This window comes from Lemur catta, chromosome 2 (assembly GCF_020740605.2).
Source record: "Lemur catta isolate mLemCat1 chromosome 2, mLemCat1.pri, whole genome shotgun sequence".
NCBI lineage: Eukaryota > Metazoa > Chordata > Mammalia > Primates > Lemuridae > Lemur > Lemur catta.
Genome location: NC_059129.1, coordinates 114398972 through 114405724, shown reverse-complemented (window position 1 = coordinate 114405724; position 6753 = coordinate 114398972). Strand labels below are relative to the sequence as shown.

At 39.6% G+C, this 6753-nt stretch overlaps 1 long non-coding RNA gene across 1 annotated transcript in view; it reads right to left on the bottom strand.

Annotated features, from left to right (window-relative positions):
- Positions 1 to 1360: 1360 nt before the first annotated feature.
- LOC123633231 overlaps positions 1361 to 6753 on the bottom strand; it is a 12284-nt gene continuing 6891 nt past the window's right edge. Inside the window, exons 3-4 of the long non-coding RNA XR_006733563.1 lie at positions 5611 to 5662; positions 1361 to 1669 (exon numbers count right to left, since the gene is read on the bottom strand). This is a non-coding gene — a long non-coding RNA (uncharacterized LOC123633231). The remainder of the gene's footprint in view (positions 1670 to 5610; positions 5663 to 6753) is intronic.

The window sequence follows — 6753 nt, the reverse complement described above, 5'->3', positions numbered from 1 at the left end:
GCCATATAGCATCCGAAGTGGGAGCAGTGTGTTTAAAGGTTAAAAGCTGGGCTCTTTGATCTGCCAATCTGGATGGAATCCCAGCTTCACCACCTACTAGCTGTGTGACCTCTGGTGAAGTTACTGAACTCGACAGTAACTAGGCTCAACATCCTGAGGCAATACTAATATAGTACATATCTTATTTGGCTTGTGTTAAGATTGAGTACAGTGATGCGTGCAGGGCACTAACTGGGAGGTCCATCCACAGCACATCAATGTTAGTTTGTCTTTGTATTATGAGATTCCTGATTCTTGCTTTTCATATGGCTCTGTGGAGTAAACAATGTGGGAGAGTTGGGCCTCTTAGCCCTTGAAACATTTCATGTAGGTCTCCTTCACTTACTTACAGAGCTCTAGCTAAGACATCTCCTCAAAGCACATGGAACAAGTTAATGTGTTATGTAACAAAATTGTGAGTTTGAGGGCTAAACCCAAGAATATCTGCATTTTAATGTAACCTCCTCACTCTCATCTTCAGAACTATGTCCACTTCAGAAAGATTCTACTCCAAGAGAAGAGCTGGCTTCAGGATGTCTTCTTGACTCTGTACCTAGCAAGTGTCCCAGTAATCTCAGATCATTTATAAACTTTATGGACTTATAAATAAGTTATATATTTGTTTCACTTGTATTACAAACAATTTGGTTCACTTACTCTATTTCCCCTTTTAGATTGCAACCTTCGTGAAGAGCTGCTCTTTTTGTCTTTTCTCACTATACATAATAGTCAAGTGACATGAATGATTCAAATATCACTAATGCTTTGACATCAGATAATCTTGGACTCATGTTGTGTCTCTATTACTTACTTGTTAGGTATCCTCCAGAAAGTTGCTTTAATTCTCTGAATCTCAGTTTCTTTGTTCAGAAAATGAAAGCAACCTTGCAGAGTTCTGGTGAGTCCTGAAAGTAATACCTGGAAAGCCCCTTAAATAAAAGCTCACTATCAGTATTTCTCTCCTTTAAGTCGTCCATTATGGTTATTACCACAATGATGCCCTTCGTCTCTATGCCTATCCCTAGGTAATGGCCCAGATTCCCAAGAATGAAAAAAAAAATGGGAAAGGAGAAAGACAGAAAACATCACAGAAACATGGTGAGAGCAGAAACCTTTTGCTAAGCCAAAATCTGCAAATACAGAACAATAAATGTATTCGATGGTCCAATGAAGGCCCAGTAGGTTTTGGCACACTGATGAAAGAGAACACTAATGAGATAGTGCCACTTAGTGGTAGTCTCCTGATACTACAGGCGGCTACTTAGCAAGCAGTGAGGAAATAATTGCCAAAGGAGCCTTGTGTATTCTTTCTTGTGTTTATTGAGTAGGTGGGAAGATAGGCACAATGTTTCCAAGTTTGCCTGTTCCCACACCCTTCTCTCTCACCCACCCCAAGAGGGGCTGTGGACAGCTCGCTGCGTCTGTTCAGCAGCGCTTTAGAGCTTTGCTCGTTACTCCCATGTTAACAGTTAAGACCCCGTCTGTGCATACAAATTAGCTCATTAGCAGCTAGTCAGCAATTAACTAATATATTAGTCAGTCACAAAGTAACAAAGGATGATGAGATTCTTCTTGACATTTGCAAGTTAAGATGTGTCCTTGATCTCCATTCAGAATTCTCTTTCTCCGTCTGAAAGGGGAGGAAAATGCTCACGTTAGCCATGAAAGCATACGGAAGAATGTTTTATCTGACAGTGCATTCTGCGGCTACTCGCTAGACAATTTATAATCTTTTAAGTTCAATGGTGTTAAATGAGGAGTCCTAAAGTACTCTACAGACATTATCTGATTCAGTCCTGAATCTCTGAAAAAGGGAAAATGAGCAGATTTCAGTATCCTTGTATTATTCATTCACTTTATAGTAGAATCTCTGAAGAGAAACTAAGTCCATCCATAGGGGAGCAATCCAACAGCCCAAGTATAAAGCAGTATATTCTTTGGCTGTGAGGAAATCTTGCTTTAAACGTTAGAATTTTAGAATTAGAAGGCAGTTTAAAAATTAAATGGTCCAACTCCTTCTTTTATAGATGACAAATAGTTCTATGTTTATATCATTCAGATTTTTGTGACTTTGTGTTTTAACCTTGATTGCCATGTTTGGTTTTGTTACAGAACGGTCTGGCTCTATTAACAAGTCAGGCTGTAAAACACCTTCTACAATGTGTCATTTATTGGGAGAGAGTGGGTCTGGGAGAGAATTAGAAACAGCTGAAGGCATATACAGGCCCATTGTGGCTCCTGTTTTAAAGGCGGTTTAAAAGCTCTGATGAAGAGAGAAAGGGAAGAAACAGAAAGTTAGAACAGAACAGATGTTGCTCAGCTGTGATTCTGGCAATAGATGTGCCCTGGCCTTGGAGACAAGGAAGGACCATCCCTGAACAATTTAATGTGCTTCCTCCCTAGCTCCCTGCCACCCTGGTCTCACCTGGGCATGAGAGACAAGAGGAACATATCTCAATCCTGAATACCCTTGTATTATAGAAATGGCATGGCCCTTGGACCAACAGCATCTATTTCTATAGATGTTGGGAAACATCTCCCAAAATAGATTGTTTTTGTTCATCAAATTAACATTTTTGAGCTCCTGATTTGTGCCACTCTGCAAACACAGGAGGGTACACACCTCCTTGCCTTTGGGCAAGGTGATTCTGTCCCTGAAATGTGTCTCCTTTCTATATCCACTACCACCACTGTTTTCTTGTTACCATGTCTAGTGATGCTATGTTCTAGGTTCTAGGGATAAAAGATGAATCGCATACAATGTCTACCCCCAAGAATCTGTCTAGTATCCCCATCAGGATAAAGCTGCCTGAGAAATACTCCTTGAACTCAGAAATGTATTTCCAAAAAGTTAAAGAATTCTTCTGTGGCTTCATGGTTTGCCATTTGGTATTTCCACCTTCTAAAGCCAAGTCCCTCTTTGAAATGACAGAGGCAGTCATCAAAAAGCAAACTCGGCCTACTTTATAAGCTAAAAAAAAGTCTTTTCAAACTGTATAAACCAAAGACACATGTATTGCTTGAGATGCACTTTATATAGAATAATGTTTCTGCTCAATATTTCTTTCCAAGCTCTAAACTATGATTCCTTGGCAAAACAGCCGCCTCAGATTCACTGAGTATTTACGTGGTAGTACCATATTCTGACATAGCCTCTCTCCAAGGCAAGTGATATTTCCCCACAGAAGACACTAATGGTTGCCAGGATTTACACATTTTGATTTTGGAAAGTCCCGGGAGAGTACTGGAAAATATATAAGCCATGGTGTTACAAAGTTTAAATCCTGATACAGATACTTAACAGGTGTATAACCTTGAGCAACTTATTTAACCTCTCTGAGCCTGTTTCCTCGCCTGTGGAAAGCAGATAATAATATTGTGCAGGGTTGTATGGATTCAAATGATACGGTAGAGCTCCTCGTAAAAGTGCCTGGCACAAATCAGGTGTTCTGGAAAGAAAGACATTATCATTGCCATATAAATACTTCTTGTACTCATTCTCTGAAACCCTCTTTCCCACTCCTACAACCTCCTGCCCTTCCAGCAAGACTGCCCAACTATCCTGTGCTTTTAGTGAAGCAAAGCATTACAATTTTAGGAGCTGCCTTTTTATCTAATTATCTTCCTCATGTCAATGTCTGTAGCTATCACTTGCAATATTCCCCACTTACTTCCTTTGTTGTCTGCCATTCCCCTCTTGTTTCTTCCCTTTTCCATCATACTTCTACACTTCTTGGCTTGCTCGCAGATGTGGTTTGCCTTTTATGACTCTTAGAAGACAATGAAGTGACTCTATTTTTTATGGACATCAAACCAAGAGACCACTAAGTGCTAAGTGTCATCTTGGGCCAAATCCAATTAGTGTTTTGGTTTGGTGGCTTTGATGCTGGATGCTTTAGATTTTTTTTTTTTCCTGTTAGACATACTTTTAACCTCTTTCCCCCTTTTAATCTTCTGGGCTCCATGCCATTCCAGATGCATAAGATTACTAGAATTTGGGCCTCTGGAATAATTAAGATTTTTCTGCAAAACTTATAGATCTACTCTTTAATAGTCAGAAATTCACTGGAACAACAATAACAACATTTCCTTTAGTTAGAAGTAAAGCATAAATATTCTAAATGATTGGAAGCCAAATACTATCAGAAATTTTTCCTAGTTCTTTTAATGTAACTTATTCTACATATGACTTAACTTTGCTGCTGTTTTGTAGGAGTAACTGTGTTTCTTTATATAAAAGGAAAATGATACTGCTGAGTACATGTCATTGTTTCATTTCATTTTCTGTGTTTGTAGAAAGACTATGCTGCCAGGTCTAAGATACCTGGTTCACCAGGTAGCAGCTCACAGAGGCATCAAGGTGCTGTGTGAAATTCACCTGGAACCCCTGCGCTATTCCTTATGATCCATGCAGGGGAGCAGTCAAACCATAGCTTTGGTCGCTATAGAGAGATAAAAGTTTGAGTCTATTCCATATGATAAAAATGGAGTGATAAGGTAGCCAAAGACTCTTGTACAATTATGAAAATCTTTAGTTAATGAAGATGGTCATCTACGGAGAAGATTTGCGGGCTTACCAGAAAATTGGTGTAAGGGATTATTTATTCAGATAATTAAAAAAAAAAACAATAATGTTGGCTTTACACGTGCAAAACCCTCCACTCTGTAACCCAGATGTGGCCAGAGGCAGCTATAACACATATATTAATGGTGATTGGCTTGAAGCCTGGCGGCCAAACTGTCCTTGCTCGGCTTAAGGTTAACTAGAAAGAAGGCAAACCTTTTCTCTGTTAATGTCTTCACCAGCACCCTCAGCCACCATAGACTTGGTTTTCCCTACTGTTGTTGCTCATTTGAGCAGAAAGCCCCCCTTGGCTCTCTGGTTAATGCCTGGTGTTACGGGATGTGGTGTGCACCCTTTGACTTTTTTGCTGCACTGCAATACTTTGCCACAGGCAAGACAGTGGCAAAATAGAACAAAGCCCAATCTCTTTCCCTTGAACAAACATCCCTTTTGTAATGTTTCTTTGCTCCCAGACTTAATATCCCACATTTATCTTCTTTGAGCTGAGTTGCTCTACTTTAGCCTAGTTACATAAATGATCAAAGCCATCCTCTAATTCCCCTCATCTTTCCAGAGTCTCTGTCAGGGGCAAGCTTGGGAGCCTTCTTTCTACACTAATTAGAAAGGGAGTGGAGTCACTATGTGAAACTTGTTATTTCTCCATTCATTTTAATATAAACATAGCATCCATTTTCTGCAGATTAAAATTCATTGACAAGACGAAGAATGAAATTTTAAGGCATTGTCTTTTTGAACATATAGAATGTAGTTTCTTAATCACAGCACTATTGATATTTTGTGCTGGATAATTCTTTGTTGTGGGAGGTTGTCGTATGCCCTATAAGAATGTCAACAGCAGTCCTGGCCTCTGCCCCTGCCCACTAGATGCAGCTCCCCTCCTCCCACCTCCACTTTGCAATACCCAAAAGTGTCTCCAAATATTGCCAAGTGTCCCCTTGGGGCAAAATCACCACAGGTTGAGAACCACTGATAGACCGTATACTAACCTTTTATCTAGGAAGATATAGCAAGCAGAAGCAGCACTTCTTTCTTGAATATCTTAAGAAGGAAAACAAAAGAACTGGATTTTTGTCAGACTTGATTGCTATTTTTTGGTCAGCTCTTAAAATATACTTATGAATGTTTTCTGGGTAAATTTTCTTCAATCACTCTATTGCTATTTATTCTCTTGCCCAATTCCTCACATAAATAACTGTTTACAAAATCTATTCCAAACATAGAATCTCATTTAATTTCTGCAACCATAAGTAGTAGGTACTAATAGCTACTGGGAAGCATGAAATGTCATAAAAAGAAAGATCTGGAGGAAGACAGGCTAGAGGGCTTCAGTTCTGGTACCACAGTTCTCCTGCTATGAACATGGAGGCTACTTCCTCAGTTTCTGTCACCTCAGTTTCCTCATCTGAAATGTGGGATCATTAATACCTGCGAGGGAAGTTGGGAGAATTAAACAAGATGAGATATGTAAAAATGTACTGCACTAATAAAATCAGTTACAGCTTTTATTATTATCCCACTATGTCCGGAGCTTTGTGCACTACACCACAGCTGCATACCAAAGCAGCTTTCTCAGTAGTAGCGGATTGTGCCCCCTTTCTGGTCACAGACCCCTTCGAGGATCCAATAAACAGAAAAATCCTCATAAGCAACACAATTTGTAGGCAACTTCAGGATATTCACAGATTTCCCTGAAGTGTATCTTGAGTCCAGGTAAAGAATCCCTCCAGTGAGAGAGCCTTCTAATTTCAAACATCTTTTCTTCCAATCAACTCAAGTAAGGTATGCCAAATTGCCTCTTGCTTTGAAGTGGCACCACCTTCTATGGAAATTGATTCCTATTTCCCCTTATGCTAGAAGGAGGTGTTTGACCAGCACATCCTTATACTATGTCATGGTTTAGTGGAGTAGAAACAGGCAGGCTAATTTCTTTTCTTCAACAAAAAAGGTGAAGAAGGGTATTGGTACAAAGGGGTTCAAGGTCATCTAATATCATTAGTCAATTAATTTCCAATTACTGTTGTCACAAATCACCATAAACTTAGTAGCTTAACATAGCACAGACTTATTATCTTATAGTTCTGGAGGTCAAAATGAGCCACATTCAGCTAAAATCAAGGGGCTGGCTGGGC